Genomic DNA, 7,500 nt, shown 5'->3' on the forward strand with positions numbered 1-7,500 from the left:
CTGGCGTGGTGCAAGTGGTACACGCGCCGGACATAGGTGCTACACTTTAAAGTAACCCATAAACTGAATCAGTAGTTTTTTCTCGCTATTTCATTTCTGTCTTCTCTCTTGCCAGAGGTGCTCGATACTGTCTTTTTATGCATATCATTAGCCATCTGATTTGTTTTTCTTTTCAACTGTAGTTAGGAAATGTATATTTCAGACGCTGTTATTTCAAAACGGCCATAATCATCAATGAAAGTGGCCTTCGTTTGCTGAAGTCATTGGCGCGTATCTTTCACGCACTTCAGGAATTTGGCAATATTCTACTTTAAAAAAGTAGGTCCCACCGAGATTTGAACTCGGATCGCTGGATTCAAAGTCCAGAGTGCTAACCATTACACCATGGGACCAGTTGAAGGACGTGTATAATGCGTATCGATAATTTTACAATGGAATCAAGAGCAAGCAACTTGGGACACACTCTTGTGTGTGTCTATCATTTATCATGTACTGGATTGATGAAAAAACATTAAGGTGGGATTACTGTTTGACATGACAATTGTGTGAGTGATGTAGATGTGTAAAGGTAGTTTTACTTGTCCAAAGTAGTTTGCTGACTTTTTATTGGTTGTGTCTGCCACATGAAAATCATCTTTAAAATCCTGCAAAAGAACGCAGTAGGTTCTACCGAGATTTGAACTCGGATCGCTGGATTCAGAGTCCAGAGTGCTAACCATTACACCATAGAACCTCTTATCTCACACTGAAAGTCCTCGGTATTACAACTTACTCCAAATCCCTTCTGCAGAGCGGCGTGTGACTGTCCCATTATCACACTTGTCAAATATGATGAATGATGTTTTAAGGTGTAGTTCTGGCGTGGTGCAAGTGGTACACGCGCCGGACATAGGTGCTACACTTTAAAGTAACCCATAAACTGAATCAGTAGTTTTTTCTCGCAATGTCATTTCTGTCTTCTCTCTTGCCAGAGGTGCTCGATACTGTCTTTTTATGCATATCATTAGCCATCTGATTTGTTTTTCTTTTCAACTGTAGTTAGGAAATGTATATTTCAGACGCTGTTATTTCAAAACGGCCATAATCATCAATGAAAGTGGCCTTCGTTTGCTGAAGTCATTGGCGCGTATCTTACACGCACTTCAGGAATTTGGCAATATTCTACTTTAAAAAAGTAGGTCCCACCGAAATTTGAACTCGGATCGCTGGATTCAAAGTCCAGAGTGCTAACCATTACACCATGGGACCAGTTGAAGGACGTGTATAATGCGTATCGATAATTTTACAATGGAATCAAGAGCAAGCAACTTGGGACACACTCTTGTGTGTGTCTATCATTTATCATGTACTGGATTGATGAAAAAACATTAAGGTGGGATTACTGTTTGACATTACAATTGTGTGAGTGATGTAGATGTGTAAAGACAGTTTTACTTGTCCAAAGTAGTTTGCTGACTTTTTATTGGTTGTGTCTGCCACATGAAAATCATCTTTAAAATCCTGCAAAAGAACGCAGTAGGTTCTACCAAGATTTGAACTCGGATCGCTGGATTCAGAGTCCAGAGTGCTAACCATTACACCATAGAACCTCTTATCTCACACTGAAAGTCCTCGGTATTACAACTTACTCCAAATCCCTTCTGCAGAGAGGCGTGTGACTGTCCCATTATCACACTTGTCAAATATGATGAATGATGTTTTAAGGTGTAGTTCTGGCGTGGTGCAAGTGGTACACGCGCCGGACATAGGTGCTACACTTTAAAGTAACCCATAAACTGAATCAGTAGTTTTTTCTCGCTATGTCATTTCTGTCTTCTCTCTTGCCAGAGGTGCTCGATACTGTCTTTTTATGCATATCATTAGCCATCTGATTTGTTTTTCTTTTCAACTGTAGTTAGGAAATGTATATTTCAGACGCTGTTATTTCAAAACGGCCATAATCATCAATGAAAGTGGCCTTCGTTTGCTGAAGTCATTGGCGCGTATCTTACACGCACTTCAGGAATTTGGCAATATTCTACTTTAAAAAAGTAGGTCCCACCGAAATTTGAACTCGGATCGCTGGATTCAAAGTCCAGAGTGCTAACCATTACACCATGGGACCAGTTGAAGGACGTGTATAATGCGTATCGATAATTTTACAATGGAATCAAGAGCAAGCAACTTGGGACACACTCTTGTGTGTGTCTATCATTTATCATGTACTGGATTGATGAAAAAACATTAAGGTGGGATTACTGTTTGACATTACAATTGTGTGAGTGATGTAGATGTGTAAAGACAGTTTTACTTGTCCAAAGTAGTTTGCTGACTTTTTATTGGTTGTGTCTGCCACATGAAAATCATCTTTAAAATCCTGCAAAAGAACGCAGTAGGTTCTACCGAGATTTGAACTCGGATCGCTGGATTCAGAGTCCAGAGTGCTAACCATTACACCATAGAACCTCTTATCTCACACTGAAAGTCCTCGGTATTACAACTTACTCCAAATCCCTTCTGCAGAGAGGCGTGTGACTGTCCCATTATCACACTTGTCAAATATGATGAATGATGTTTTAAGGTGTAGTTCTGGCGTGGTGCAAGTGGTACACGCGCCGGACATAGGTGCTACACTTTAAAGTAACCCATAAACTGAATCAGTAGTTTTTTCTCGCTATGTCATTTCTGTCTTCTCTCTTGCCAGAGGTGCTCGATACTGTCTTTTTATGCATATCATTAGCCATCTGATTTGTTTTTCTTTTCAACTGTAGTTAGGAAATGTATATTTCAGACGCTGTTATTTCAAAACGGCCATAATCATCAATGAAAGTGGCCTTCGTTTGCTGAAGTCATTGGCGCGTATCTTTCACGCACTTCAGGAATTTGGCAATATTCTACTTTAAAAAAGTAGGTCCCACCGAGATTTGAACTCGGATCGCTGGATTCAAAGTCCAGAGTGCTAACCATTACACCATGGGACCAGTTGAAGGACGTGTATAATGCGTATCGATAATTTTACAATGGAATCAAGAGCAAGCAACTTGGGACACACTCTTGTGTGTGTCTATCATTTATCATGTACTGGATTGATGAAAAAACATTAAGGTGGGATTACTGTTTGACATGACAATTGTGTGAGTGATGTAGATGTGTAAAGGTAGTTTTACTTGTCCAAAGTAGTTTGCTGACTTTTTATTGGTTGTGTCTGCCACATGAAAATCATCTTTAAAATCCTGCAAAAGAACGCAGTAGGTTCTACCGAGATTTGAACTCGGATCGCTGGATTCAGAGTCCAGAGTGCTAACCATTACACCATAGAACCTCTTATCTCACACTGAAAGTCCTCGGTATTACAACTTACTCCAAATCCCTTCTGCAGAGCGGCGTGTGACTGTCCCATTATCACACTTGTCAAATATGATGAATGATGTTTTAAGGTGTAGTTCTGGCGTGGTGCAAGTGGTACACGCGCCGGACATAGGTGCTACACTTTAAAGTAACCCATAAACTGAATCAGTAGTTTTTTCTCGCAATGTCATTTCTGTCTTCTCTCTTGCCAGAGGTGCTCGATACTGTCTTTTTATGCATATCATTAGCCATCTGATTTGTTTTTCTTTTCAACTGTAGTTAGGAAATGTATATTTCAGACGCTGTTATTTCAAAACGGCCATAATCATCAATGAAAGTGGCCTTCGTTTGCTGAAGTCATTGGCGCGTATCTTACACGCACTTCAGGAATTTGGCAATATTCTACTTTAAAAAAGTAGGTCCCACCGAAATTTGAACTCGGATCGCTGGATTCAAAGTCCAGAGTGCTAACCATTACACCATGGGACCAGTTGAAGGACGTGTATAATGCGTATCGATAATTTTACAATGGAATCAAGAGCAAGCAACTTGGGACACACTCTTGTGTGTGTCTATCATTTATCATGTACTGGATTGATGAAAAAACATTAAGGTGGGATTACTGTTTGACATTACAATTGTGTGAGTGATGTAGATGTGTAAAGACAGTTTTACTTGTCCAAAGTAGTTTGCTGACTTTTTATTGGTTGTGTCTGCCACATGAAAATCATCTTTAAAATCCTGCAAAAGAACGCAGTAGGTTCTACCGAGATTTGAACTCGGATCGCTGGATTCAGAGTCCAGAGTGCTAACCATTACACCATAGAACCTCTTATCTCACACTGAAAGTCCTCGGTATTACAACTTACTCCAAATCCCTTCTGCAGAGAGGCGTGTGACTGTCCCATTATCACACTTGTCAAATATGATGAATGATGTTTTAAGGTGTAGTTCTGGCGTGGTGCAAGTGGTACACGCGCCGGACATAGGTGCTACACTTTAAAGTAACCCATAAACTGAATCAGTAGTTTTTTCTCGCTATGTCATTTCTGTCTTCTCTCTTGCCAGAGGTGCTCGATACTGTCTTTTTATGCATATCATTAGCCATCTGATTTGTTTTTCTTTTCAACTGTAGTTAGGAAATGTATATTTCAGACGCTGTTATTTCAAAACGGCCATAATCATCAATGAAAGTGGCCTTCGTTTGCTGAAGTCATTGGCGCGTATCTTACACGCACTTCAGGAATTTGGCAATATTCTACTTTAAAAAAGTAGGTCCCACCGAAATTTGAACTCGGATCGCTGGATTCAAAGTCCAGAGTGCTAACCATTACACCATGGGACCAGTTGAAGGACGTGTATAATGCGTATCGATAATTTTACAATGGAATCAAGAGCAAGCAACTTGGGACACACTCTTGTGTGTGTCTATCATTTATCATGTACTGGATTGATGAAAAAACATTAAGGTGGGATTACTGTTTGACATTACAATTGTGTGAGTGATGTAGATGTGTAAAGACAGTTTTACTTGTCCAAAGTAGTTTGCTGACTTTTTATTGGTTGTGTCTGCCACATGAAAATCATCTTTAAAATCCTGCAAAAGAACGCAGTAGGTTCTACCGAGATTTGAACTCGGATCGCTGGATTCAGAGTCCAGAGTGCTAACCATTACACCATAGAACCTCTTATCTCACACTGAAAGTCCTCGGTATTACAACTTACTCCAAATCCCTTCTGCAGAGAGGCGTGTGACTGTCCCATTATCACACTTGTCAAATATGATGAATGATGTTTTAAGGTGTAGTTCTGGCGTGGTGCAAGTGGTACACGCGCCGGACATAGGTGCTACACTTTAAAGTAACCCATAAACTGAATCAGTAGTTTTTTCTCGCTATGTCATTTCTGTCTTCTCTCTTGCCAGAGGTGCTCGATACTGTCTTTTTATGCATATCATTAGCCATCTGATTTGTTTTTCTTTTCAACTGTAGTTAGGAAATGTATATTTCAGACGCTGTTATTTCAAAACGGCCATAATCATCAATGAAAGTGGCCTTCGTTTGCTGAAGTCATTGGCGCGTATCTTTCACGCACTTGAGGAATTTGGCAATATTCTACTTTAAAAAAGTAGGTCCCACCGAGATTTGAACTCGGATCGCTGGATTCAAAGTCCAGAGTGCTAACCATTACACCATGGGACCAGTTGAAGGACGTGTATAATGCGTATCGATAATTTTACAATGGAATCAAGAGCAAGCAACTTGGGACACACTCTTGTGTGTGTCTATCATTTATCATGTACTGGATTGATGAAAAAACATTAAGGTGGGATTACTGTTTGACATGACAATTGTGTGAGTGATGTAGATGTGTAAAGGTAGTTTTACTTGTCCAAAGTAGTTTGCTGACTTTTTATTGGTTGTGTCTGCCACATGAAAATCATCTTTAAAATCCTGCAAAAGAACGCAGTAGGTTCTACCGAGATTTGAACTCGGATCGCTGGATTCAGAGTCCAGAGTGCTAACCATTACACCATAGAACCTCTTATCTCACACTGAAAGTCCTCGGTATTACAACTTACTCCAAATCCCTTCTGCAGAGCGGCGTGTGACTGTCCCATTATCACACTTGTCAAATATGATGAATGATGTTTTAAGGTGTAGTTCTGGCGTGGTGCAAGTGGTACACGCGCCGGACATAGGTGCTACACTTTAAAGTAACCCATAAACTGAATCAGTAGTTTTTTCTCGCAATGTCATTTCTGTCTTCTCTCTTGCCAGAGGTGCTCGATACTGTCTTTTTATGCATATCATTAGCCATCTGATTTGTTTTTCTTTTCAACTGTAGTTAGGAAATGTATATTTCAGACGCTGTTATTTCAAAACGGCCATAATCATCAATGAAAGTGGCCTTCGTTTGCTGAAGTCATTGGCGCGTATCTTACACGCACTTCAGGAATTTGGCAATATTCTACTTTAAAAAAGTAGGTCCCACCGAAATTTGAACTCGGATCGCTGGATTCAAAGTCCAGAGTGCTAACCATTACACCATGGGACCAGTTGAAGGACGTGTATAATGCGTATCGATAATTTTACAATGGAATCAAGAGCAAGCAACTTGGGACACACTCTTGTGTGTGTCTATCATTTATCATGTACTGGATTGATGAAAAAACATTAAGGTGGGATTACTGTTTGACATTACAATTGTGTGAGTGATGTAGATGTGTAAAGACAGTTTTACTTGTCCAAAGTAGTTTGCTGACTTTTTATTGGTTGTGTCTGCCACATGAAAATCATCTTTAAAATCCTGCAAAAGAACGCAGTAGGTTCTACCGAGATTTGAACTCGGATCGCTGGATTCAGAGTCCAGAGTGCTAACCATTACACCATAGAACCTCTTATCTCACACTGAAAGTCCTCGGTATTACAACTTACTCCAAATCCCTTCTGCAGAGAGGCGTGTGACTGTCCCATTATCACACTTGTCAAATATGATGAATGATGTTTTAAGGTGTAGTTCTGGCGTGGTGCAAGTGGTACACGCGCCGGACATAGGTGCTACACTTTAAAGTAACCCATAAACTGAATCAGTAGTTTTTTCTCGCTATGTCATTTCTGTCTTCTCTCTTGCCAGAGGTGCTCGATACTGTCTTTTTATGCATATCATTAGCCATCTGATTTGTTTTTCTTTTCAACTGTAGTTAGGAAATGTATATTTCAGACGCTGTTATTTCAAAACGGCCATAATCATCAATGAAAGTGGCCTTCGTTTGCTGAAGTCATTGGCGCGTATCTTTCACGCACTTCAGGAATTTGGCAATATTCTACTTTAAAAAAGTAGGTCCCACCGAGATTTGAACTCGGATCGCTGGATTCAAAGTCCAGAGTGCTAACCATTACACCATGGGACCAGTTGAAGGACGTGTATAATGCGTATCGATAATTTTACAATGGAATCAAGAGCAAGCAACTTGGGACACACTCTTGTGTGTGTCTATCATTTATCATGTACTGGATTGATGAAAAAACATTAAGGTGGGATTACTGTTTGACATGACATTTGTGTGAGTGATGTAGATGTGTAAAGGTAGTTTTACTTGTCCAAAGTAGTTTGCTGACTTTTTATTGGTTGTGTCTGCCACATGAAAATCATCTTTAAAATCCTGCAAAA

General features: G+C 40.0%; 17 non-coding genes across 17 annotated transcripts; all 17 read right to left on the minus strand.

Moving 5' to 3' along the window:
• Window positions 1-320: 320 nt before the first annotated feature.
• Trnaq-uug lies at window positions 321-392 on the minus strand. The gene has a single exon. It is a non-coding gene; the product is annotated as a tRNA-Gln (tRNA).
• Window positions 393-661: 269 nt separating this feature from the next.
• Window positions 662-733, minus strand: Trnaq-cug. Its single transcript has one exon. It is a non-coding gene; the product is annotated as a tRNA-Gln (tRNA).
• A 443-nt stretch (window positions 734-1,176) lies between these two features.
• Window positions 1,177-1,248, minus strand: Trnaq-uug. The gene has a single exon. It is a non-coding gene; the product is annotated as a tRNA-Gln (tRNA).
• A 269-nt stretch (window positions 1,249-1,517) lies between these two features.
• On the minus strand, window positions 1,518-1,589 carry Trnaq-cug. The gene has a single exon. It is a non-coding gene; the product is annotated as a tRNA-Gln (tRNA).
• A 443-nt stretch (window positions 1,590-2,032) lies between these two features.
• On the minus strand, window positions 2,033-2,104 carry Trnaq-uug. The gene has a single exon. It is a non-coding gene; the product is annotated as a tRNA-Gln (tRNA).
• A 269-nt stretch (window positions 2,105-2,373) lies between these two features.
• On the minus strand, window positions 2,374-2,445 carry Trnaq-cug. Its single transcript has one exon. It is a non-coding gene; the product is annotated as a tRNA-Gln (tRNA).
• Window positions 2,446-2,888: 443 nt separating this feature from the next.
• On the minus strand, window positions 2,889-2,960 carry Trnaq-uug. Its single transcript has one exon. It is a non-coding gene; the product is annotated as a tRNA-Gln (tRNA).
• A 269-nt stretch (window positions 2,961-3,229) lies between these two features.
• On the minus strand, window positions 3,230-3,301 carry Trnaq-cug. Its single transcript has one exon. It is a non-coding gene; the product is annotated as a tRNA-Gln (tRNA).
• Window positions 3,302-3,744: 443 nt separating this feature from the next.
• Trnaq-uug lies at window positions 3,745-3,816 on the minus strand. The gene has a single exon. It is a non-coding gene; the product is annotated as a tRNA-Gln (tRNA).
• Window positions 3,817-4,085: 269 nt separating this feature from the next.
• Trnaq-cug lies at window positions 4,086-4,157 on the minus strand. The gene has a single exon. It is a non-coding gene; the product is annotated as a tRNA-Gln (tRNA).
• A 443-nt stretch (window positions 4,158-4,600) lies between these two features.
• On the minus strand, window positions 4,601-4,672 carry Trnaq-uug. The gene has a single exon. It is a non-coding gene; the product is annotated as a tRNA-Gln (tRNA).
• A 269-nt stretch (window positions 4,673-4,941) lies between these two features.
• Trnaq-cug lies at window positions 4,942-5,013 on the minus strand. Its single transcript has one exon. It is a non-coding gene; the product is annotated as a tRNA-Gln (tRNA).
• Window positions 5,014-5,456: 443 nt separating this feature from the next.
• Window positions 5,457-5,528, minus strand: Trnaq-uug. Its single transcript has one exon. It is a non-coding gene; the product is annotated as a tRNA-Gln (tRNA).
• Window positions 5,529-5,797: 269 nt separating this feature from the next.
• Trnaq-cug lies at window positions 5,798-5,869 on the minus strand. Its single transcript has one exon. It is a non-coding gene; the product is annotated as a tRNA-Gln (tRNA).
• Window positions 5,870-6,312: 443 nt separating this feature from the next.
• Trnaq-uug lies at window positions 6,313-6,384 on the minus strand. Its single transcript has one exon. It is a non-coding gene; the product is annotated as a tRNA-Gln (tRNA).
• Window positions 6,385-6,653: 269 nt separating this feature from the next.
• Trnaq-cug lies at window positions 6,654-6,725 on the minus strand. The gene has a single exon. It is a non-coding gene; the product is annotated as a tRNA-Gln (tRNA).
• A 443-nt stretch (window positions 6,726-7,168) lies between these two features.
• Trnaq-uug lies at window positions 7,169-7,240 on the minus strand. Its single transcript has one exon. It is a non-coding gene; the product is annotated as a tRNA-Gln (tRNA).
• Window positions 7,241-7,500: the final 260 nt, after the last annotated feature.

The sequence above is a fragment of the Haliotis rufescens genome, unplaced genomic scaffold (genome assembly GCF_023055435.1).
Source record: "Haliotis rufescens isolate VD_foot unplaced genomic scaffold, xgHalRufe1.0.p SCAF_6, whole genome shotgun sequence".
Taxonomy (NCBI): domain Eukaryota; kingdom Metazoa; phylum Mollusca; class Gastropoda; order Lepetellida; family Haliotidae; genus Haliotis; species Haliotis rufescens.